Genomic DNA, 27,102 nt, shown 5'->3' with positions numbered 1-27,102 from the left:
TGTTACCAGTATAAAATACATGGCAGCGGCGAAAATTGAAATCTGAGGAAGACCAAAAGTGAAGGTAAGGGTAGTCCAGAAATTTGGTATAAGTTTAAACTCTTAGAAGTTCGGAGCATATACATGTTGAAAATATGTCGCACAGCCTTATGTTTTGACCTTTGAATAAAATAGTAGTGCATATCAACTTTCTAGGATATATTTTTTTACGAAACTTCATAGTAAAAGTGGCACAGTTTTAGCCGCAAAGGGAGTTTCTATGGGAAATTGCATTGTCTATACTTACAGAAGTTCAACCAATGAAAGTGTATATGTGTAAAACAAAATAACATTACATATTAAATAACTTACATTAATGTTACTGAATTTGTTACTAGTATCACACACTGTTGTATCAGGTATCCTTTCTATTCTCTTCTTTTAAAAGATAATTAGTCGATGTAGTTAGAATTATCACATGACAATTTCGCAATGATGATCGTTTAATTTTGTATGTTTGCATTCTTAACTTAACTTGCTCTATGTTTTCTACCTTTCTTTGAGATGTATGTCTTGATTGTCTCGTAGCAATATTGTCATTATCATAGATTTTTTTTTTTTTAGATTTCGGCTAGTTGAAATGTAATCCTTACCAGCAAACCGAAAGTTGGAAGCATGCAAGTATATTTTGCAGTAATTGCATGACTACAAAAATGAAACACAAACGAGATTTTCATAACTTTGTAGAGAAAAACAAATTGCAATTATATGATTTTATTTTAAAAGACCGATTTCTTTCTAACAGATCAATAATTATACAATTATTAAAAAAAAAAAAAAAAAATGCGAAAAATGATTTCAATAATAACCAAACAATGATAATAATAATAAAAATAAGCATCGGCATCATCGTCGTCATTAAAAAAAAATGTAGAAATTTAATTCATCATCAATGTATACGTGAATCTCAAGAGAGAGAACATAAAATCACTTCCGGTCTACAAAGGTTAATGCTGGTGTCATTTTGTCACGACATTCATGGTATTTCTCTGTACTCAAAAGCATATGGTTTCTTTATATTTGTATATAAAAGCTATTGCTACTTCTAATTGACCAAATGTTACTTTCGGTGCACTAATATTCATGTAGCAGGAATAGCTTAGTCTTCCGGAGCACCTGAAATCTCCATTTTTTTGTGGTGTCCGTGTGACCAATTCTTTATTTTTCTATGTACTGTTTTATGAACTTTTTTGGTCATTTTTAGTTGTTTTGCCAAGGCGTTGTCAGCTCCCCTCGATATTTCAGTTTTGAATTGTCTCTTGGTATCTTCCGCCTCTTTTTTATCCATATTTCCAATCTCCGGCACAGAGTTCATATCCTTTCAGTTCCATACTACGTAACACTACACAAATATTGAGTGCAGTATTGCAAAGCATCTACGGAACGGATATGAACTCTGCGACGGAGATTGCCATATTACGACAAAATTGTGAAGTATAAGTCATTGCAAAGACAAAGGAAATCACTTTTCCAGTTTTGCACAAATTTACCAAAAAAGTCAAAACGTTGCTCATATTACACCGAATCATAAAATAATAGAAGCTAGAAGGTTTTCATAACAAGACATTATGTAGATATAAGAAGATGTGGTATGAGTGCCAATGAGACAACTATCCATCCAAGTCAAAATTTATAAAAGTAAACCATTATAGGTCAAAGTACTGTCTTCAACACGAAACCTTGGCTAACACCGAACAGCAAGCTATGAAGGGCCCCAAAACTACTAGTGTAAAATAATTCAAACGGGAAAACCAACGGTCTAATCTATATAAAAAAACGAGAAACGAGAAACACTTATGAACCACATCAACAAACGACAACTACTGCATGCACATCAGATTCCTGACTTAGGAAAGCTGCAAACAATTGCAGCGGGTTTAAATGTTTTAATGGTACCAAACCATCACCCTTATCTGAAACAATAGTATAACATCACAACATAGAAAGGACCTGATTGAATTAACACATTTTCTGTTCACCGTTTTGCAAGAGGAGATATATCCTTTTGTTAAGCTTTTTTATGTTGTGTCGACTATTATATTATTTGTTTGTGCGTTTCGCTGTTATGAATGTTCTTGCGTGTGTTTGTGCTGTATTTCTGTCACGTAGTGTTTAAGCGATATTTTTTAACATTGTCATAAAGCGGGAGGTTTGGCATGCCATGAAACCAGGTTCAACCCACCATATTTTCTTAAAATGTCCTGTATCAAGTCAGGAATATGGCAGTTGTTATCAAATAGTTCGTTTCGATGTGTGTTGGCGTTTGTTTTTGTTGCACTTCGGTGTTCCTGTTGTTCCTTTGTTTTTCTCTTATAGTAGATGTGTTTTCCTCGATGTTGGTTTGTAATCCGGATTTGTTTTCTTTAAATCGATTTATGACTTTTGAACACCGGTATACTACTGTTGCCTTTATTTACCATATGCTTTAACCAGTATCTCTTTGAAGTTACAACCAATCAATTGTTCAACATTTTATGGCTAATAACAGCTTTAAGAGTCACAAAAAATCCATAAAATGCTCAAACGATATGTATATTAAAATATACGAATGTCTATTATTTTTTTTTCTCAAGGGAAATTGCATGTACTGATAGTTTATGAATTTAGTAAAGTGTAAGTTTTCGACAGAATAAATTTATATTATATCTTACTTTTCACCGAATGTAAGTTATCAGATGTTAACTCCAGTAGCATGACAGATGTCACCATTGGGACAGGAACTGCTGACCTTTCAAAAACACGCAATTGTATGCTGATTTAAGAGACCTAGTTTTGTACACTGTAAAGTTTCCTGTTCTTTTGTTTTTTGATGATTTTTTTGTATATCTTTTTTCCGTTTGGTTATAGTGGTGTCTTTTACTTTTGTGTCGTATACATTTCATTAATCTTTTGAATATTTTGTAATAAAAAAAATGTTGTTATTTTTAGAAACGGAGTGGCTATTTGTCCGGCTAGCCGGACGAATAGTGCTAGGGCTATTTTTCCGGCCATTGCAATGCGCATGTCATTTTATGTGCGTACGAAAGTGAGTGTAATATTATCTTCAGCAGCACCAGGGGTCGCGTGTAATCCGATCACTGATTTTCAATTTTGAGATCATGGCTGAAAACGGGGATATTAATATTTGTGATAATTTTCCAGTTTTCAGAATTTGACAAGGGAATGCGATAGTATAACTTAAAAAAAGTAGGGGATGTGGGATATAGGATTATAAAAAGTGGGGATATGAAATATAGTGGACAATAAAGGTGGGATCTGGGTAAAAAGAAAAGAGGGATTTGGAAACTGAAGGAACGCCACGTGTTACCCCAACCCTCTCATCACCCCTAACTCAAAATATGGACAACTTTATGTTAAGGAGATCTATAAATCGATCTGTTTGACAGTCTCAGACATGATAATTTTGTACCTTTTCCAACAAGAAAATGCTTACGTTAACCTAATCTAAAATGCATGAGCCAATCACGACCCAAGTTTGGTTTACAAGTAATTTCCTCCCTCTTTTTGCAATTTGAAGCAATAGATATAGATATAACATTGAATATATATGATTTTTTTTTCTAATATACATTGACCACATTGGACTTTATTTGAAGAAACAACCATTTCAATTACCAGTAACAAAATTGGGGCCTAACAATTTAAGATTGCAAAACATTGCTTTATAGATGTCCATATATTTAATTTGCCACACCCTGGTGCTGCAGAAGATAATATTTCACACTCACAGACATGCGCATTGAACTGGTCGGACAAATAGTCCTGGTACTATTCGTCCGGCTAGCCGGACAAATAGCAACTGCCTTTTAGAAATGATTTCAATAAAAGCTTCCACTAGAACAAAAGTATACATCACATTTACATAAAATGATACACTGTCCCTTTCAGGAACCTCTTACAGTATTACGATACATGTAATACTAAAACATTTCTGTACATGCTTATGCTTAAAGTGTATCGCCACTATCTTGGACAGTTGTTCATTTTATTGTTTGTCGTCAAATTGATGTCTGTTTGTTTCCTTTGATATAGAAGTCAACAATAGGTATGACTCTGCTGTAATAGTCAATCTTACCAAACTTTTGACCGATCCTCAATTTGAAAATTACAAATAAATCATCTGTTATATGCATTAAAAAATCATTAATCATATACAGCTTTGTATAAGTTATATAACAATTATGTTTTAGGTTAGTCTTAAAAACTACTATGCCATTGACTATGCCAGACGATAGTCCAACATTTCTTGTGACACCACCTAAAGTGGTTTGTTGACCATGAATTTAATTTGATGCATTTAAAAAACCCCAATAAGAAATAGAGAAATTCAATTTAAGTAGTTATTTATTGACATACATCAAAGACGATGGGGATTCCTGATTAACACCACCTCAGCTTTCCTCCCCTTGAGCAAACATCAGTATAAATCATGATAAAAAAGAAATGACGACAGCACAGACGTTGCGTTTCCCGAATGCCATCAGTTTGTGTGCAATTAAAGTGAAAACTGTTGTAGTAGGGTTATGAGGAAGAAAGACAAATATAAAAAAAAATGCTTTACAATTGTACGATCACCATCACGAATGATTTGACCGATATAACAGGTGTGTACCTATGAGCAGATATATCAGCATGTTAACACGTCAACAATAAAAATAATTAGGCAGTACTATTTTAACAAAGAGTGTGTATGCTTGAGGCAACTTTTGGAATGTTTCGAGAAATCACAATTAATGTTTTTTTTGTTTTTTTTTTATTTTGACCAAGTAGTTGATATTATTTATCCAAAGCATAAATAACTCATAGAAACATGACACCATTAATCATTTCTCCATAATATGCCAATTATTATACTTTGATGAAAACTCAGGACCTCACTTCTTTGAAATAGCAATAATCATTGTGCAAATTGCAAGAAATTAAATGACATTCAATTGATTTGACAGTATTACTTTCAGATTCGATATTTGTTCTCGAAGATTTGTAAAAGAATAATAAGAGTCACTTAGAGGCTGTGTCACTCACCAATGTCTTTCAGCATCTTCTAATTGACTACTGTCTTGCACTGTAGACTAGTATATAATTCATGAAAAAAATATCTTTTTTGTTGATGTTGTGTTGCAAATTTTATTTTGTAGTTTTTCTCTCTCAAAGACAACGGGGATTCCTTATTACCTCCACCTCAGCTTTCCTCCCCTTGAGCAAACATCAGTATAAAATTATCATGATAAAAAAGAAATGACGACAGCACAGACGTTGCGTTTCCCGAATGCCATCAGTTTGTGTGCAATTAAAGTAAACATTGTATTGTAGGGTTATGAGGTAGAACGACAAATTTAAAAAAAAAAAAATGCTTTACAGTTGTACGATCACCATCATGAATGTTTTGACCGATATAACAGGTGTACATCTACGAGAGACAAGTTTTCTTGGTATCAAATTTAAGTCCTCTGATCATTGAATTTACCGATTGTGTCATATTCCCTTTCTTTACAATTTGAGTGAATGGCAAGTTTTGCATGTAAAGCTGGAAATGTTTACCCCGTTGATGCACTTATACATGTTATAGCTACTCATGCAATTTCTTCAATTTTTTTTAAAATCGGGTTGAATATTTGTAAACTACAACTGTTTGCTTAATTTTTCTTCCCAACCTTCTTTCGTAGGTTGGATGGAGGTAGATGGTAGAGATTAACTGCAAAAAAAAGAACATGTGCATGACAACACTTAATCGTTTTTATTTATTTCCTTCGGTAACGGTATTTATAATAAATCTTACCTGAACTAGTGAAACATCCGTTCTAAATCCAGTAGCAACAGAAAATCCATTATTCTCCAAAAAAGGTTGCGAACCATGTTCGTGAATGGACAGCCTTATACCAGCTTCTGAAGTTATGTATGGGACATAATCACTCTGATTTACGTTGATTGGCAACTGTAATGCTGTACACATATTAATAAAATATATCAGAGGATAGTAACTCGACCCAATATGTATTGACTGTTAATTTCAATTATTAAAATTACTACTTTATACTTTGGAAAAATATGGAAATAGAATATAGAAACCATTGTTAAGATCTTGCTGTCAGTGCTTGTATGTACAAATGTAAGCACTAGGAGACAAGTTAACTTTATTAAGTAAAAAAAAAAAAAAAAATGACGAAGAATTGTGAAGTAAATTTGGGTAAAAAAAAATCAAAATTGGATACAAATATAAAACAAATTGTATTTACCAAATAGTCGTCCTGCACGTTTTGTGATGAGTGGTTCGTGTGGGAATCTGTAACACTGGCCATAGTACTTGTCAAAAAATGGAACAAACATACTGAACCAAAATTAGTATATTTTAAAAAACATGAAACTTAAGGTACCTTTTTATGAGCAGTTATATAGCCAAAATTATCTAAAAATGCGTCTGAAACTCGAATGACTGGGTTGTAGTACTGGCATATTGTTATCTGAAATAGCGAAATTGTAAAGGATACAATTTTACAGTAGGTTATTATGATCAATTCATTTTCAATTAACTGCTAGACGAGTTACTGTCAAGATTTGTATTTATTACCTCAAACACATACAGGAGTACAAGTGGACAAAATTATTTCATATATTCAAACAAATAAAACAAATACAAAGCGAGAAAAAAAAGACAAAACACAAAACACAAAACACATGGTGTGGTATAAATACCTTTATACATTTATACATTTAGTATTAATTGAAGTATTTCTTGACAAAAATCTATAGTTGTTTTTGCACTCGGAAGTTAAAATAAGAAAGCAGACGAAAAATATAGTCATACCTGGATTAGTTATATACTAATTTGGAATAATATTTTATTCAAGTGCAGATATATCAGCATGTTAACGATATTTGTTCTCGAAGATTTTTAAGAAAAATAATAAGACTCACTTAGAGACTGTGTCACTCACCTATATCTTTAAGCATCTTCTAATTGACTACTGTCTTACACTGTAGACTAGTATATAATTCATGAAAAAAAAAATTTTGTTTGTTAATCTAATGTTCCAAATTTTATTTTGCAGTTTCTCTCTATATATCATAGCTAAAACAAATATGGTTAATCACCATTATTGAAGGATAACAACTCGCATAAGACGTAGACATTGAACATTTCATCTTTGTTGACTTATTTGTTGGTGAAGTCGTTTTTACTGTTTACAGTATTCTACAGTTTTTGCCCAAAGCGAAAAGGGATAAAAGCCGTCATTTAAGGGCAATACCTACTGTAAGGAGTCGACTAAAAATTTCGGCAATTTTGGTATATATGTAGATCTTGTCTTTTTGATTAATTTTGCTGTTGACAGTTTTAGAAGTTGACTAACCATTTCAACTTTGTTGAACAATTTGTTTGTGAAGCTTCGTACTGTTTCCAGCTTTCTACAGTTTTTGCAAGCGGGAGCATCGGACATTTTAAATAAGATACTGCAAAGATGATTGTGGACAATTTTGGTGCTAATTTTCCTAGTAGTTTCAGAGAAAATGAACGCACGACGATGAGCGATGACGGACGACACACGAGATGAGTGATGAGAATGAGAGTGGAATAGCTCACTGGGCTTATGGGCTTTTAAAAAAACAGCATCCAGATCTACAGTGACACTTGCACTAGTAAATGATATAGTTTAGTGGCATGTTTGTTCAGAACAGTTGAATTTGCAGATTTCTTATATTAAATGGAAAATGAAGACACATTCAAGATAGATATTAGCTACAACAGGCGAAATCGCTAAAAGGAATTTACATCCTTCCATATAAAAATAAAGAGATGTGGTATTATTGCTTATGAGACAACTATCCCCCAGAGACCACAGGACGATTTAAAGGCTATTGATATAGAATCGTACGTTTAGTCATTTCCCAATCCTTACCATGCGCATGTCCAACATTTCCTATATTGTGAGTCTGATTTTGTAATCAAACTGAAATAAACACACGACCATGTCTGTATCTATATACAATCAACATTAAGTTTTTGTACAATTTATTATCTGACTAACTTATTTTTGTCTTTGCAAAATGTTTTATGTATCCTACTCATACTTCTACGGGTTTTTTTTTTTTTTTCGTTTATAAAAGTGTTGATCGACAGGCGGACGGATATACAGACAAACATACAAACATAAAGTAGGACAAAGTGAAAATTATGAGTTTCGCGCATCCTCGATTCGTGGTTCTAGTTACGTAATAGAACAGTGTTTAAACACATTTATGTAATACATTAATTATTTCATCTTGAGCCGTCCCTGATTTTATATACATTTATTGATACATACTAATGTTTCACAGTCTTACATACTACATGCAGGTAAAGAGGTAGAGGTTAATAAAGTTGTGTAGATTTAATAACAATGACCACACTGTGTTTAAACTATACCGGCAAAAAATGTTTGGACTCTATAATATCTAATATCCGGCATGGTGACAGACCATCAACAGACAGAAAAAAGGTAGGATTTCTTTTTATTTACTTGTTATTTTTATTAAATAGAAGAATAGAAATACACATATAATATTTTCTACGACCGTTCTAAATTAACGGAGAAATATGTATAAAGGCACGTCAAAATGATGATTTGAATGAGGTCTGCCTCAAATTTGTTTAATTTCTCGATAAATTGTGCACATTATTTTGTTGGCCTTTTTGGGGCCAAAATATGATTTGGTTCAATTTCGGAAACAGTGGTAATTCTTTTATAAATAATATCAATGCGTTTAATGAAAATATTAATTAACACTCTGTATTTGGCAAAACTTTTAGGAATTTTTGGTCCTCAATGCTCTTCAACTTCGTACTTTATTTGGCCTTTTTAACTTTTTTTGATTCGAGCGTCACTGATGAATATTTTGTAGACGAAATGCGCGTCTGGCGAAAATACAAAATTTCAATCCTGGTATCTATGATACTAGTAAGTTTATCTCTTACCACAAAATAAACGACAAAAGGAAAAGAAATTATTTCACTATACAAATTTATTTTTTTTAGAATGAAATACAACTGTTCCCAAAATTATACGTAGTAATGTCTATAAAGAGGTCCACTAGGATAGTATACCTTTAAGTAGAGTTTACAATAATATAAACATATTGCTTTATATGCACATCAAAATTAAAATGTCATAAAATCATTAAAATCATAAAAGTACATAGGCTAGACATAAGCTAGACATAGACTATACATGAGGTAGAAAACTCAAACTAGAAGAAAAATAAAATACCTTTCATTACACTGACGTCCCTCAAAATTGCAGTAGATTACAAAATCAGAAAAATCCGCAGACAGGTCTTTGATTGCCGTCTCTAGTTCTTGAGGAGACTCATAAGAGGGGTCTAACATTTTCAACCTGAATACCTCTCCGCTTCCTCTCAAAATTTTATCTAAATCCTCTGTAGATAAACATACTTTCATTAAAGCTGATGGTATATAAATATAAAAATAAATTTACGTTAAGGTCGTTTTTCAAATCTTTGTGTTTTGCTTCTGTATTTACAGCGTTCAACTAACATATATCTGGTTAAGAGATAAATTTAAGGAAACACGAAACAGTATTTCAACTTATTTTTACTGCAAAAATTTTGTCGTTCAGAACTTCTGTCAATATTACATTCAAGTCATGATGTTCACAACAGACAATGTTTCTTTCGCGTATAGCTTCTTATTAAAACATGTAATGCAAACATATGTATTTAATAATCACATCGATGGTTAATGACGAAATGTTAAAATATAGTTGCTTCATTTTCATGTCGATGTAAGTTTTCATTGAAACCGTAACATCAAGTATTCTTTTCTAGTCGATTGTATTATGGCATTTATGTATTAATAAGTAACAGATAATTGATTTTTATAAGACTGTAGTGTTACCTTGTTTTTACTTTGTGATGCTTCTGGGAAGTGTTTATATTCCAGGAATTTCTATGGTATGAACCAGATGAACGAAAACAATGAATGGAAATCATCATAATAATAATAATAATAATAATGATAATGATAATAATAATAATAATAATAATAATGATAATAATAATAATAATAATAATAATATTAATAATAATAATAATTATAATAATATCTTTATTTAATTATATATACACATAGATATGTAACAAAGTTTTTTTGGCTATAAAACTGTACGATTTTAAAAATCTATTATGGCACCCTGAACGCAGTTCGCCTGACATCTTGTTATTGTTCGTTTCTTTTTATGACACTCTCAATGGTGTTGGGGTGACATATTTTTATTCTACGGTTTTTTTCTTATGATGTCACCCGATCGACAATGTTTTTTCCTGCGTTTCTTTTTTGTTATCATTATGGCACCCTTAACGGAGTTGGGTTGACATATTGTTATTCTACGTTTCCTGTTTTCTTCTTTTTATTGTAATGACACCCTGAACGGAGTAAGGGTGACATATTGTTATTGTGCGATTCTTTTTTTTTATTATTATTATTCTTATTATGGCACCCTCAACGGAGTTTCTTTTTTTTTTTTATTATTTTCCTTCCACTTTTTTGTTTAGTTTATAACTTGGAATTGTATGAACCAATTGTTATGTAACTATATCATAATGTTAACCAGCAAGTGCAGATTTGCAATCGGGGTATTTTCAAGATTACCAACGTTACCATGGAAACAGAACAAATGTGAAAAATAAAATTTTAGTTTTTGGTGAATAATTTGATTATATCTGAATTTAAGATCATCAAATTTTTATACATAGTTGGTGTCCACTAGATACAGGTTTCAAAATGGCTGCCGTAACCGTGGAAATGGGAGGGGTGCCATCCGCTATTGCTTGCAATGGCAAATCTAGTTTCTTTGTATTTTTCTTCCACACTTTTTTGTCCGCGCTAGTTCTCGGAATTGAATGGACCAATATTGATGAAGCTATAATGTAAAGCACCATGTGAGGTTGTGCACCTGACTTTGGAATGGTTCAAGATAGCCACCATTTCCATGGAAACTGCAAACATGCATTCTCAAAAAATGACAGATTAAACCCAATGAATACATATGTAATATGTAAAGGGTCAAAGTGGTATTTGTAGTTGGAATTTTGAAAAATGCTGCTGTTCCCATAGAAACCACAAAAATTTCAAAATGCACCAAACTTTATGAAACTTTACAGGTATATAATCTGGCAAGTTTAACATTAATCCTAAGGGAAAATACATTAAAGCTGCATTTTATTAAGGAATATTTCATCAAACTCAATGAAATGGTATTGATATGTAACCTGGGTGTGCCAATGTGGCCTCTGCTTATGGAACTTTGGAAATTGCCACCGTTACTATGGAAACAGCTCAAATGCCATAAATTCCAAAATGCTCCAAACTTTCTGAAAATTCACAAAAATTTAAACTGGCATGTCAAATCAGGAATCTGATGTTCAGTAGTTGTCGTTTGTTGATGTGGTTCATAAGTGTTTCTCGTTTCTCGTTTTTTATTCAGATTAGGCCGTTGGTTTTCCTGTTTGAATGGATTTTTGGGGCCCTTTATAGCTTGCTGTTCGGTGTGAGCCAAGGTCTGTGTTGAAGACCGTACTTTGACCTATAATGGTTTACTTTTATAAATTTTGACTTGGATAAAGAGTCGTCTCATTGGCACTCATACCACATCTTCTTATATCTATGATATTCGACTTTGAAATTTTCATAATGGCCGCTGTTACTATGGAAACAACATATTGCAAAAATGTCAAAATGCTCCAAACATGGTGAAATTTTACAAAAAATGTTAATTGGCATCTGTAGATGCGCTTTTGAAATTTCAAAATAGCTGCCGGTACCATGGCAATTTTTGCACGAAGGGGCCATCCGTTATTGCTCACAATTACAAATGTAGTTATGGCACCCTTAACGGAGTTGGGGTGACATATTGTTATTTTACGTTTCTTTTTTATGGCAACTGCAACAGAGTTGGGGTGACGTACTGTTATTCTACGTTTATTTTTTTTTTATTATGTCATCCTTGTCACCCTTATGGAGGTCGGTTGACATATTGTTATTGTACGAATTTTTTCTTTATTATTATTTTGGGATGGAAATAAATTTGTTCAGACTAGTTCTCGGAATTGTATGAACCGATGTTCATAGAACTTCACCATAAAGAGGACAACCACACGAAGATGTGCACCTGACTTTGGAATGTGCAAGATGGCTACTGCTTCCATAAAAATTTTGAAATTGCTGCCGTTTAGGGGCAATTGGCGGACCAGGGTGACATCCGCTAGTGCTTGCAATGACAATTCTATTTTTTATGGCACCCTCAACGGAGTTGCGCTGACATAAAAATATTGTACGTTTCTTTTTTTTTTATTATGGCACCCTCAACGGAGTTGGGGTAACATATTGTTATTGTACGTTTCTTTTTTTCTTCTTATTTTTTTTTCTTCCACTTTTTTTGTCCAGCTTATATCTTGGAAATGGATGAACCAATTGTAATGGAACTACACCACAATGTTAACCAGCAACTGCAGATTTGCAATCGGGGTATAACATTTTCAAGATGGCTACCGTTGCCATGGAAACTGATAAAATGCGAAAAAATTTCAAAATTCTAAATCTTTTATTATAAGATCCAACTGAATGAAACTTTATAGAAATGTTACCTGATATATCTAGATGTACATGCAATATTGAGAAGTTCCAAAAATGCCGCCATTGTCATGGAAACAGGGCGAAAGTTTAACATTGATCCTATGGGAAAATACATTGAAGCTGCATTTTCTGAGAGAATATTAGATCAAACCTAATAAAACTTTACGGATATGTAGCATGGCATATCCCAAAGTGGCACCTGTCTTTGGAATATTGAAAATGATAACCGTTACCATGGAAACAGCAAAAATTTCCAACATTTAAAATTGTTCCAAACTTAATGAAACTTTACAACAATGATAATAGGCATGTGTAGATGCACTCTTTGACTTTTTTGACTGGAATTTTCAAAATGACGGCCGTTCGCTTGGCAATGGGGGTACGAGGGTGCCATCCGTTATTGCTAGCACTTTTAAGTCTAGTTTTTTATGGCAACCTCAACGGAGTTTGAGTGACATATTGTTATTCTACGTTTCTTTTTGTTATTCTTATTTTTCTTCCACATTTTTTATCCGCGGCATTTCTCGGATATGAACGGACAAATGTTGATGGAACTAAACTGTAATGTGAACCACCATGTGAAGTTGTGCACCTGACTTTGGAATGTACATGATGGCCACCGTAACCATGGAAACTAAAAAAATGTAAAAAAAAATCAAAATTCTAAATCTTTCATTATAAGACCTAACTGGATAAAACTTTATGGTAATGTTACCTGGTATGCCTAGATGTGCAGACAATATTTAGAAATTCCAAAATGGCCGCCATTGTCATGGAAACAGGGCAAAATTTTAACATTTACCTTATGGGAAAATACATTTAAGCTGCATTTTTAAATAATATTAGATCAAGCCGAATAAACATCTATGAATATGTGACATGGCATGTGCCAGTGTGGCATTTGTCTTTGGAATTTTGGAAATGGTCACCGTTACCAAGGAAACAAAAAAAAATTTTTAAATTTCAAAATGCTCCAAACTGGATGAAACTTTACAAAAATGTTGTTCGCAATGTGTAGATGCGCTCTTTGACTTTAGAATTTTCAAAATGGCTGCCGTTAGCCTTGCAATGGGGGGACGAGGGTGCCATCCGGTATTGCTAGCAATTACAAATCTAGTAGTTATGGCACCCTCAACGGAGTTGGAGTGACATATTGTTATTCTACGTTTCTTTTTTTTTCATATTTCTTTTATATTTTTCTTTCAAACTTTTTGTCCGCGCTATTTCTCAGAATTGAACGGACCAATGTTGATGGAACTTAACTATAATAAGGAACCCCATGTGAAGTTGTGAACCTTGCTATGGAATGGTAAAAGATGGCCACCGTGCGCGTTTCCATGGAAACAGCAAAAATGCAAAAAAAAATCAAAATGTTCCAAACTGAAAAAAACTTTACAGAAATGGTAACTGGCATGTGCTGATTTGCTGTTTGACTTTGGAATTTTCAAAATGGCTGCCGTTACCATGGAAACAGAAAAAAAGTCAAAAATTCTGAATCTTTCATTATAAGACATTACTGGATGAAACTTTATGGAAATGTTACTCAGTATGCCAAGATGTGCAGACAATATTTAGATATTCCAAAATGGCCGCTGTTGTCATGGAATATATATTACATCACACTCAATAAAACTGTATGGATTTGTAACATGGCATGTGCCAATGAGATGTGTGCTTTTATAATTTTGGAAATGGCTACCGTTACCATGGAAACAGCAAAAATGTGAAAAATTTCAAAATGATCCAAACTTTATGAAACTTTTGAAATTTGTTTGTTGGCATGTGTAGATGCGCTGTTTGACATTGGAATTTTTAAAATGGCTACCGTTACCCTGGCAATGGGGGAACGAGGGTGGCATCCGTTTTTGCTAGCAATTACAAATCTAGTTATTTTTTTTTTCTTCCACACTTTTTGTCCGCGACGTTTCTCGGAATTGAATGGACCAATGTTGATGGAACTATACCATAATATGGGCCACCATGTCAAGTTGTGAACCTGACTTTGGAATGTGCAAGATGGCCACCGTTTCCATGGAAACCGAAAAAATGTGAAATAAAATGAAAATTCTAAATCTTTTTTCATAAGAGCCAACCTATTGAAACTTTAAGCAAATGTTGCAAGTGGTGCCCTGATGATGCCTAGCTGTGCATGCAAAATTAAGAAGTTTCAAAATGGCCGCCATTATCATGGAAACAGGGAGAAAAAATGTGAAATAAAATGAAAATTCTAAATCTTTTTTCATAAGAGCCAACCTATTGAAACTTTAAGCAAATGTTGCAAGTGATGCCCTGAGGAACATACAGTATTTAGATATTCAGAATGGCTGCCAATGCCATGGAAACGGGAGAAAAGTTTAGCATTGACCGTATGGGAAAAACGATTGAAGCAGCATTTTCTGAAGTAATATTAAAACAAACACAATGAAACTTCATTAATATATAACATGGCATAAGTCAATATTGCAACTGTTGTTGGAATTTTCGTAATGGACAGCGTTACAATGGAAACAGCAAAAATGTTCAAATGTTTCAGAAGGCTTTAAATATAATGAAATACAGTAGTAACTGGCAAGTAAAGATCAGACTTTGAACTTCGGATTTTCCAAAATAGTCGCCGTTGCCATGGAAACTGCAAAAATAAGATAAATTGAAAAACATGCTCCAAACTTCCTGAACATTTACAGACAAATATGTTGTATTGTATTTATGTTTTTGACTTTTAAATTTTCAAAATGGCGGGAGTTTGATGGCAATGTGGGAAGGGTGCCATCCGTTATTGCTAGCAATTACAAATCAAGTTATGGCACCCTCAACGGAGTTGGGGTGACGTATTGTTATTCTACGTTTCGTTTTTTTCTTATTATTATTTTTCTTCCACACATTTTCTCGAAATCCAATAGACCAATGTTGATGGAACTGTACTACATTGAAGACCCCCATGTGAAGTTGTGCACGAAGCATGGAATAGTTCAACATGGCGACCGTTTCAAGTGGATGAAACTTTATGGAAGTGTTACCTGATATGCCTATATGTGCATGCAATATTAAGAAGTTCCAAAATGGCCGCCATTGTCATGGAAACAGGGAGATAATTTAATATTGAACCTATGGAAAAATACATAAAAGCTGCATTTTCTTAAAGAATATTACATAGAGATCAATGGAACTGTATTGATATGTAACATGGCATGTGCCAATGTGGCGCCTGTTTTTGTAATTTTGGAAATATCTATCGTTAATATGGAAACTTCAAAAATTTCAAAAAATTTGAAATGCTCCAAACTTTCTGAAAATTTACAGTAATGATAACTGGCACATGTAGATAAGATGTTCCACTTTGGAATTTCCAAATGGCTTGAAATGGCTGCCGATCACCTGCATGGCAATGGGGGAAGGGTGCCATCCGTTATTGATAGCAATTACAAATCTAGTTATAATTTTTTTGAATGGACTAATCTTCATGGAACTATGCTATAATGTTGACCACCATATGAAGTTGTGCACCTGACTTTGAAATTTGCAAGATGGTCACGGTTACCATGGAAACTGGAAAAAAATAAAAAACAAATCAAAATTCGAAATCTTATGTTATAATAGCCAACCTATTGAAACTTTATGAAAATGTTGCCAGTGGTGCCCTGGGGTACCAAGAGTACTTAGAAATTCCAAAATGGCTGCCATTGCCATAGAAACGGGGGAAAGGTTTAACATTGACCCTATGGGAAAACACATTAAAGCAGCATTTTCTTAAAGAATAATGAATGAAACCCAATGAAGTTTTATGGATATGTAACATGGCATAAGTCAATGCCTCATCTGTCTTTGGAACTTTGGAAATGATCACCGTTACCATGGAAACACCAATATTTTCAAAAATTTCAAAATACATAAAGACTTTGCGACGGAAAAAAATGTAGGATCAATTTGAAGAAAAAAAAATGCAATTAATTGATATGAACTGATTTTACTCCAGGTCAAAGCTATAACTTGGGAAGTTGGAAAACAATATTGAATAAAAACAGTTATGATAAAAGTATCTTAGTTATGACATATTTCTGTTATCGGAGATGACAGTAACTCAGTTGCTGATTCAGGATGGAAGGCATCTTGAACATCACTGGAAAGACAGTCATTGTCGAAAGACGTATCCGAAGCAGTACAATTTGTGCACATACACAACAACCGTTTAAATTTTCATTCCATTACAAAATATATAAAAGGCATCAACTTTTGTTTAAGTGCATGCAGTTTTTCTTTTTTTCTTTACAAATTAATCTAGGAGGATTGAAAAAACTCAAAATTGAGGGTTCAGAAATTAGACTTAGTTTTCCAATTTAGGGGTTCCATTTTCTGTCTAACTCCAGCACCTTTTCATTTGATATTTGGATATACGTCAGACTTCTTGACATATAAATCCAAAAATATCTTTATTTCATTTCAGTTCAATGTATATCACATTTCAAGTTCATTGAATTTTATAATTTTGCATTGTTCATGTTGTTGACAGTAAAAAAAGAAAAAAAAAGAAATTTAAGTGAGCAAGGTTACATTCCCATATCCCAAAGAAAAATTAGTTCCACTTTTAAGATTTTTCTGGTTATCGATATAATCCGTAGTTTCGATCAGAGGAAACCTTCATTTGAATTGAAAATTTGATAATATACCTTGCCCACTAAACATCGAACGAATAGACGAATAGAACAAGCATTGAATATTCACACTACACTACGCGGGAACGGATGAGAAATATTTACTTACGTTTGATAACTGTTAAGAATATTAAGGTGATCTCATCAATGCCTTGTTGTTTTTTGGCTGTACACTTATAAATTCCATGATCGTTATATTCAGCATTGAAAATAGTCAGTGACGGAGTACTAGTTGTAGACACATTATATTTGTTTGTCTTGTCGTTAGTTATGTTTATGTATCCAAGTTCATATCCATATTGCCACTGAACCTCAAAGGCTGAAGTAATGTCTGTCACTTTACACTGGAGAGTCATTGTTCCACCAAGCAGAACTGTGTAATCTGTTGTGTGAATTATAACATTCTGAAGAGCTAAAAGAATGAATAAATGCATTGTATCCTTTCTTATCCTTTACAAAATATTTAGTGGTTTAAATGATCTGTAAAACCGTATTTCGAATTAGAACTAAGTTTTTTTAAGATTATCTATAATGTCGGTATAATATGTCTTTCATCTATACGATCACTGATGTAGGGGTTTTTGTAAATTCATTGTTCATAAATTTTAAAATCAGACGGAACACTTGGTTTTGCTAACCAACGCTAAAATGACCTTAATTAGATGTAAAACATTTTTTTGTTGTATTTTTTAGGTTTTGATACTGTACAACGTATTATCACTTAATTGAATTACAAATAGCTAAATATTTTATCAATTTAGAAATTAAGCTTTAGCAATAGATAAAAGAACTGCAACCTTTTTTTTCTAAATCAAGATATATTGGTTTGTCTTTGCCCTTCTGGGGCATCTGGATACAACCCTGTCTTTTAATGGTGTTCGTATTGCTCAATGTTTAGTTTTGTATTTAAAGACTTTTGTTATTGCTGTTTGTGTTTTTGTACTTGCAGGCCGTACGGTGACCATTAGTTTCTTACTTCAGCTTCATTTGGTGACTGGTGGATATTTGTCGCATTGGCCCTTATACTAAATCTTTTCAATGTTATAATGAAGTTGTTTAAACGTTTTGATATAAATAAAAAGAATATTTTGGTTCTGAACATGGTTGGGATAATATATAGACATTGTAAAAGATCGTTATCAACAATAAAAAATAAATGGAGATTCAACTAGTATTAAACGAACATTGATTTCATTCTTAAAGATGATTTTATATTATAGCAAAATTAATATGTCAGATAATTCAGACTTTTATTCTTTTGTTCACTCCTGAATAAAATTAATTCCAACATCAATATTTTCGTTAGCATTTAAGTTTACCCTGGCTGTATGCATATATTCTTTGGACGTCCCTCTAAAAAAATAAAATATTCATAAATCATTACATGTTGATTCTGATTAATGTAACTTTAACATAGTATCCCAAAATATAAATACAACATATGAACAAAATGATAATTACTTATTAAACTAATGCATGTAATATTTTTCACGGAAAATTGAAATCCGGTATGTTGATATAAGTAATGTTTCTTTTAAGCACATCTGTAACATGTGTAATGTAAAAGTTAATTTAAAAGAATCATATCATATTTGTAAAATGGGTATACAGATAGATGATTTAACAGATGTTGACTAGCGTTCAAGTTTATTTCCATGAGCGATTCAATATCTGATTAGACTCATTTTTGGCGTGTATGACAGTTGTACATCGACTTGCCATTGATCGAATCAAATGCTGAGTTAGACAAATAAAAATCATTTGCTCCTTCTACTGAAATTATTGCTGATGTTGCTGAAGAGTTTTCGTGCCAACTTGTTCCGATATTCAACCCGTTTTGTTTCACGAGATGTTCATAGAGGCATGTTCAGACTGGTCTGACGTTGCCGAAAGTTATAACATGCTAAAAGATGTCTTATTTAGTTAAAAAGATATCTTGTGTATCTTTAAAGATATCTTATAAACTATATCAGATACTGATATATTAATAACTAAATAAGTTATCGTATAAACTAAATAAGTTATCTTATAAAAAACTAAGCATAAAATTAATTATCAACTAAATAATATATCTTATCTATGATTATTATACTAACTTTCATGTTAAAAAATGACATCTAAAGGTTGAAATGTTTTCAGGATGATTAAAGCGTGGTAATGTTGTGATGACTCATCAAAATTCTAAACACTTTTGATTGAAAAGAGATACGCAAGTTCTGTTTTTATTTTAATCATATCTATAAGTTATAGGTTAAAGTGGTTTTATTTTTATTATCATTTTTTAGTGTGAAAAGCGGAATATAAATCTCCTTTTCATTATAACAGGAAGCCACATGCAGGGCTTAAAGAAATTATAATTTTCCCATAACTCCTATTCTGTGTGCAATATTTGTATTAATTTTTTTTTTAGTGCACAGTAGTAATCCTCAGGATTTTACTTCATGAAAATATGTACAATAGGTTCCACAATCAGAACTTAAAAAATATGCCCTTTCATGGTTATTGCAGACATATTGAATAGGGGCAGATTTTCATAATAAAGGTGAACATGCTTTGACAAAAACGGAAATACATCATTCAAAAAGAAAAATTGCTTTGAAACATGCATAGGTTTTCCAATGTTTTCTTTCTATTCCCCCTCCATCCAAAAAAAATATGCCCCCTATTCAATATGGCTGAAATAACTAGTGAACGCTGTTTCAAAACTTGGATCTTTATGTGAAATTTTTCGGTTTTTTTCCCCCAGGACATTGCATATTGTCTTGACTAGCAATCAAATCAGATTTTCTTGTTTATCATGATTTAGCAAAATCACTGTTGTCATTTCATAAGGCTCCAAGTCGATCTGGTCCCATACTTAAATGATGAATATATAGCACAAATAAAGTAGGAGAGTCCTCGTATGTGATCTTATGATTTGTTCAGAATTAGTGATCAATTGTGTCTGACAGTATCGCTTTGTATCATTTTTATTTATGTAGAAGTAGTGCTGTGGCTAATTGATAGTGTCCGCTTGTAGCCTTTGTTTTATTTTTTTTTTATTTAGAAATAGGTGTTTCGAGATGTATGTACATTTAAGTTCTTAGCTGAGAATAATTCTTCACTCAATCCGTATTTTCCTCGTAACGTCCTTTATATATGTAACACTTACATGATTTTTAGTCTAAACAAATATTAATAAACATGATTCAACTAGATTTATAAATAAAAAGTCTTTTATTTACAGCACTTCAGACATGCATAAAAAGAAGCGTTCATCTATAGGAAGACAAAAAACATAACAGTTATATGTCAAACACCAGTTCGTCAGATGTCAAAGATCAAGATGACATCATCATCCATGCCAGGGAATGCATATATGATGGAGGGAATGAAGATGGTATGCAGATTTTTCACAAAGTTTAAATATATATATATAAGTATGTTTAAACAAATGACAACTCTACGACAGATCCATCCATTGGATCACCAGTGAAGGGGATACACGGTTGAAAACATATTATATTCATAATTCCTCTGAATATCAGCACAACAATGCTAAATCTGCTAATTTGCGGAAGCAAATTTTTTGTTCTTCCCTCGCCGGGATTCGAACTCATGATATATGAATGTCTAAAGATTTGCACAACGGTACTAATATGCAATGGTTATATACGAAGATGATGTTATAAATTCCTAGGCGATTCGGTGCATATTAAATTTGATGGTTAGTCCTTTTTATAGACTTCTATATAGAAGTCTATAAAAAGGACCAACGAGCAAATTTAATATGTACCGGATCGTCTAGAATAGACGATACTGCGCAGATAAGGACAAAATTGTATAAGTCTAAAGATATGCACAACGGTACTAATATAACATGGTAATATACGAAAATGATGTTATAAATCGTAATGACAAATATTTCGGCTTAACAAATAGCCTTCGTCAGTGTCAATAATTTTAACAATACTAATTGTACGTGTAAAATAGCTCAGTAATACAGGTAAGTTTTGGTCTATTTTATTTAATCCAAAATCTTGAACATCATAATATAAAACAAAACTCGATACTCAAATATACGTGACTGTGTATATTTACATCCCAAAATGAGTGTAAAATAAAACTGCTAGTATTTCTTATTGATGCCGTTTGGATGATGTACATTTAGTTCCTTTACCCAAAATATATATATATATATATATATATATTATATTTTATATTTCATATAAACTTGAAAGATATAGAAAATCAGAATGGACTCTTTTGTAATGTCCAGTGGCCAATTTTATAAATTTGGATGTCATTGTAACATGTGTTTAGTAAAACAATGTCAAATCTATATACGTATCTTTTTATTCATAAGGAAAATAATCTTTTCTCAATGCTCATTGAAAACGAAAATTTAACCAGAGCTTGCTGTCTATTTGTCATGATTTCTTGTTTGTAATTTACAACTCGTTCCCCTATAATATGAGTCACCACAAGTAAATTTTCAAGGGTGGACTATTTGCAATACTCAAAAATTCAATCCACGTAAATGAACATGTACAATGATGATCATTTATCATGTTTATGTACATAAAAAAATAAATGTAGCTAAATTTTATGACAAAAAATCTTAATTAAAGTCTTTTAAAATTATATTATACTAAGGGTTTGACATTTGCTTATTTATCAACTTGCCCTTTGGCAAAGTTAGCAAGATTAATTACTCATTGTTACTTGTCCGAATAAAGAAAAAAAAAAAACACTTGTCCAAATTCTGTATTTGCTTAAAAATTCTTAACTGCCATTTATAAGACATAAAACCACGCACGTTTTAGCTTTGTGTTTCCTGGTATTTTGGCTATATTGACAGTTTGATTTTGTTCCGAATGTATACATGTGAATAACAGACGTTTTGTATATCAATGAGACAACAACCCAACAACAGATGTTATCAACTGCAAGTTTCGGGTATATCAAAAAATACATTTTCTGTAAGCAAACATATGCATGTGTCTTCAAACTTTTATCTTTTGATCAACTTATGAATGTAATTATGTACCTTCACTTGTCCAGTACTTGAGGTTGAGAAAATCAACAAATTTTGTTCAGCAGATGATGACAATTTTGTGGTTTTTTTTGTGCCATCAATTTTGTTTTCAATATATTCTTCAGAGAGGGGGGATGCATTCTCCTTGATCATCAAATGTCTAATTATTTATATGTTCTTTATATAGACATTTTGCCCATCAATATGTCATTTTGATTTATTTTTCATTACAGAACCTGTCTGGAAACGTCCCTGGTAGATATTCAAGATGACACTGAATGCAAACAGAAAGGGGGGGGGGAGCACTTTGTAAATACAACTGTTCACAAACCATGCCTCTTTGGGGAGATATGTAATATTCATAAGTTTAAACTCTTACAAGCTCAGGGCATACAAATGTTGAAAATATGCCGCACAGCCCTTTGTTTTGCTTTGTTTTGACCGTTAAAAATATTGTAACGCCTATGACCTTTTGAATCTGGGATAAAAACTTTAAGAAATTTCATAGTAATAGTGGCAGAGTTTTAGCCGAAAAAGGAGTGTCTATGGGAAATTGAATTGTCTATATTTACAGAAATGCAACCTATATTGGGTGAAAAAAGAAAACATGTAGAATTTCACCAACTCTTCACATATTTTAATGAAGTTAACTTAAATATAAAGTTTTATAAATATTTCATGAAGATTGAGATAATCCTTGGCCTTCACTATGATGACTCAGCAATAAATTCGCAGTTTACATTATGCATAGTTTACCTTAAGCCCTGTATGCAAAGTAAATTCATTATATATGCATATTTGTATAACATAAATTTGCTCCTTTTTAAACCTAAAAATTATTTTTCAAGACTTTTGAAATGTTTTCTTTGTCTGAAACTTTTATGTACATGTATTGAGCAAAAATGCTGGGGGCATAATTATCTATTATACTTAATAAATACATGTATTTTCTTGGTAATTTGTTTGGCACATTTGTATTTTGTGTTGATAATAACAATGCAAAGTTTAATTTTGCCTTGAATAATTTAGTAAATAAACATTAATAGAAATTGTATGTAAATTTGCTTTATATTTACAGGATGGAGAAAGATGTTCACTATGGATCAAAAATTCAAAACAGAGGACCTTTTTATTCAAACAAAAATACTTGTACATATTTATTAAGAGGTGTTTATATTTACTCTTCGCAGTCATTGAAACCCATAGATCCTTAATGAATATTGTTGTTGGGGTGTTTCTGTCCTGTCGAAAACCCACATATAAGCCGTAACACCTGAATGAGCTTTCTTGTAGCTGCGGCATAAACAATACAAGCTAGAGATACAAAAATACCTCAATAAAACTAACAATAGTGTGTTCTAAACTTGTACTTAATATTCCATATTCACAGAAACAGCAGAATTATTTAGCAAATGTGAGGCCCCAGTGGCAAAAAACAGGAAAAAAATCCCTAACCCTTGGGTCATAAAACTGATAATTCAACCTGTATAGGCTATGATCTTATTATTATAAAGGTCTTTTATATAGAAAACAATAAATGTGCTTTGAAATTATGCAAAACACAGATCTTAGCAGTCGGTTCTATAAAAATTATAGTGAATTCATATATCAGACTGATAACTTCACATACATACAACTTTGCAAATATGGGTTTGTTTTAACCACTTTTAGTTCATATATAAGCCAAATTATGTTATATATAGGGTAAGAGATGATATTATTGTGACAAGATTTTTAAACTAACCATTAAAGGTAGAAATTGTGAGCTTTTATAGATAAATAGGCATACAGTAAGATGTGGACTGGAGACAAAGGCAGGATTGGATACTTTATATAATTTTGAATGTTGAAATGATTAACTACTAAACTTTACATTAGTAGTATTCTTAAATGCTTTCAATTTGTTATCAGAATAGTTTCATACAGGTTCTAGGCATTTCATGTCAGAAAACATGCACATAGGGTAAACTGACAATATATAAAGTGTTGTTTTTAAATTCTTTAAAAATTGAACTAGGACTATGGGTATAAAAATGTACTGTAATAGAAAGGTTAGACAATATGCAGAGATTTCTTTTTAGCTACGATTCTAATGAATAAGTATTGATGTGAGAAAAGGTGTTTTCCAATTTTTTTCTATTTGAATAAATGTTAATATTGGTTGCACTTTGTAAATACAGATGTTTCACAAACCACGCCTCTTTCGGGGAGATATATAATATTCATAGATATTTGGTTTTGTTTACGTACTGATTCCCAGATATGATCTCTATGTTGCATCTCATACATTGTCATAGAGACATAACTTGGAAATGTTTCCAGTATAAATACACATGAATAGCGGCTAAATTAAATTCTGAGGAAGACCCAAAATGAAGGGAGGGGTAGTACAGAATTAGTATAAGTTTAAACTCTTACAAGTTCGACGCATATGAATGGTGAAAATATGCTGTACAACCCTATGTTTTGACCGTTGAAAAAAATATTAGTGCATATGAATTTTTCATTCTGGGATATATTTTTTAACGAAACGTCATTGTTCACTGTTGTTATAGTGGCACAGTTTTAGCCGTAAAAGGAGTTCCTATTGGAATGGGCATTGTCTATTTTTACAGAAATGCAACCTTGCAAAATTATTAAGACATTTAATAAAGTAAATACAATATCTTATATACTTTTAAAGATATCCCCCAAAGTGTGTGTTTAAAAGATATTTTATAAACTATATAAGATATATAATTTAGATAAAAATATATCTTATAAAGTTAACTGGATATCTTGTAAAGTATATAAGACATCTCATTAACTTCAAATCAAATAAAGTAACTCATAATGAATACAAGATAATTTATCCGATATTTGGAAAATGAATAGATTAAAAAAAAACGGCTTCCTATACATATATGATTATTTTTTTCATACAAATCGTTAAACAGCAATTTAAGAAGTAATTCAGTTTATATAATTACCAATATGAATTATGTGAATAGAATCAAATCGTTCTTGTGAAACTGGTAACAAAAAAGTATGTTGCGTCTCTTTTTCAAGCGTATATATATCTTCTAAATATCAAAATCAGTTAACCATATAGTATTATGTCTTCAGTGAAATAAGTTTCCCATGGCCTTTTGGTGAGACTTCTAATTGTTCGTTGATTCTTGTAAATATGAAATTGTGTGTCTGGTATAAAGTATGTGCAAACCTGTTTTTTCAAAAATGAATATCACACTGAGAATGGTCTTCTTGTAACTTTGAATATCTGATCGGATTCAAATTACAAAATGAAACAGCAGGAAAGTAAACTTGTTGGTATTGGATTGATACTTTATTGTTGACTTGTTTACTGTAAAATTAATTTAATACACTCATTAGAAACTTTCTGAATATGCGTGTATTATTTGTTATCGAACACTAAGTAAGCAACATAAACATTGAAAGATGTTTCTTAAACGTTAAGTGACATTTGTAAATTCAGGATGAAAGTTATCTACTAGTATATAGTACAAAAAATAGAAAGTCATGATGATTAAGGTCAGAAATCTCAATTATTTCAAGACAAAAAAGTGTACAAAGAACCTCTAGACGGGGAAATCCATCTTCGTATTTCAACTGATCAGAACAACTAATATATAAGTAGCACAACTAATATATAAGTAGCACAACTAATAAAGCCTTCATCTTCTTATACTTCTTTGTTTTATTTGTAAGCTTTTGTTGTTGTTTTTGTTTCAACTTGCTGCATGAAAGAACTAAGCAGAAAATGATTAAAACATTTGCATTGTATCTATTTAATATGTAAATGCTCAAATAGCCTCAATTTGGTCTACAAGTTGTTTGGAGATTTTGGAAGATTAGCATGCTGGTAATCTCCAAGTAAGACTTCTAAGAAACCAATTACAATGCTCAAAACACATATTTTAAAAATAATTCAGCAAATGATATATAAATGCTTCGTGGTAATTTTTTTTTTCAAGATTGAGCATTTAAAACCAATTTCAAAATTATTCTTACACTTGATAATCATACCCATCAAAAAGTTATTTTTTGAAGAAAGACCCGAGTGTGAAAGGGGACATTACAATATGGTCATTCCTTGCCTCCTCCCACCGGAAGGAATGAAATTATGATAACGAGGGGTGTCAGTTTGATTGTGCTCGATGTACAAATATGCAACCAAGACATGCTCAGTCGACGTACTGCCCGCAGAATTTAACTTTATAATATAGGACAATGGACATTTCAGGCCCTTTTGTTTTCCACATAATTAATATTACCAATAATTAACAAGTTCCGGGTCGAATCCGATACCGATTCCAATAGTACATGTCACAAAGTTACTTGATCCCTGTTACCTAATCTGTATGTTCCGCCTCTGTCAGGCGAACAAATAAACGGTGTATTCGGGATTTGCTATAAACACGGGTAATAATCACACCTGAACTTCGTCATTATACAGGGAATAACTGTGTACCTTATAATCAGCGTGACTTTACCAAATGACAATACGAATCCTAATAATCCAGGCTAAAAATAAGGCGTAGGTTCTTTAATTTAGTCACGGACCCGCGATGTCGCGTGTATGGTCTAGTAGTATATATATCGTCTACAAGTTGCGATTTTGTACATGTCATAACAATTGCAAAAAAAAACAAGTTATAACATGTACAAAAGTACCTCGTACATGTAATTACATGTACAAAATATTGCTTTAAAGTGGTTTGAACTTGTACAACATTTGAAAATAAATTGAAATAAAGCAGAATATACATTTG

Source organism: Mytilus californianus, unplaced genomic scaffold (assembly GCF_021869535.1).
Source record: "Mytilus californianus isolate M0D057914Y unplaced genomic scaffold, xbMytCali1.0.p SCAF_14, whole genome shotgun sequence".
Lineage (NCBI taxonomy): Eukaryota > Metazoa > Mollusca > Bivalvia > Mytilida > Mytilidae > Mytilus > Mytilus californianus.
This window is presented reverse-complemented; position numbering follows the sequence as displayed.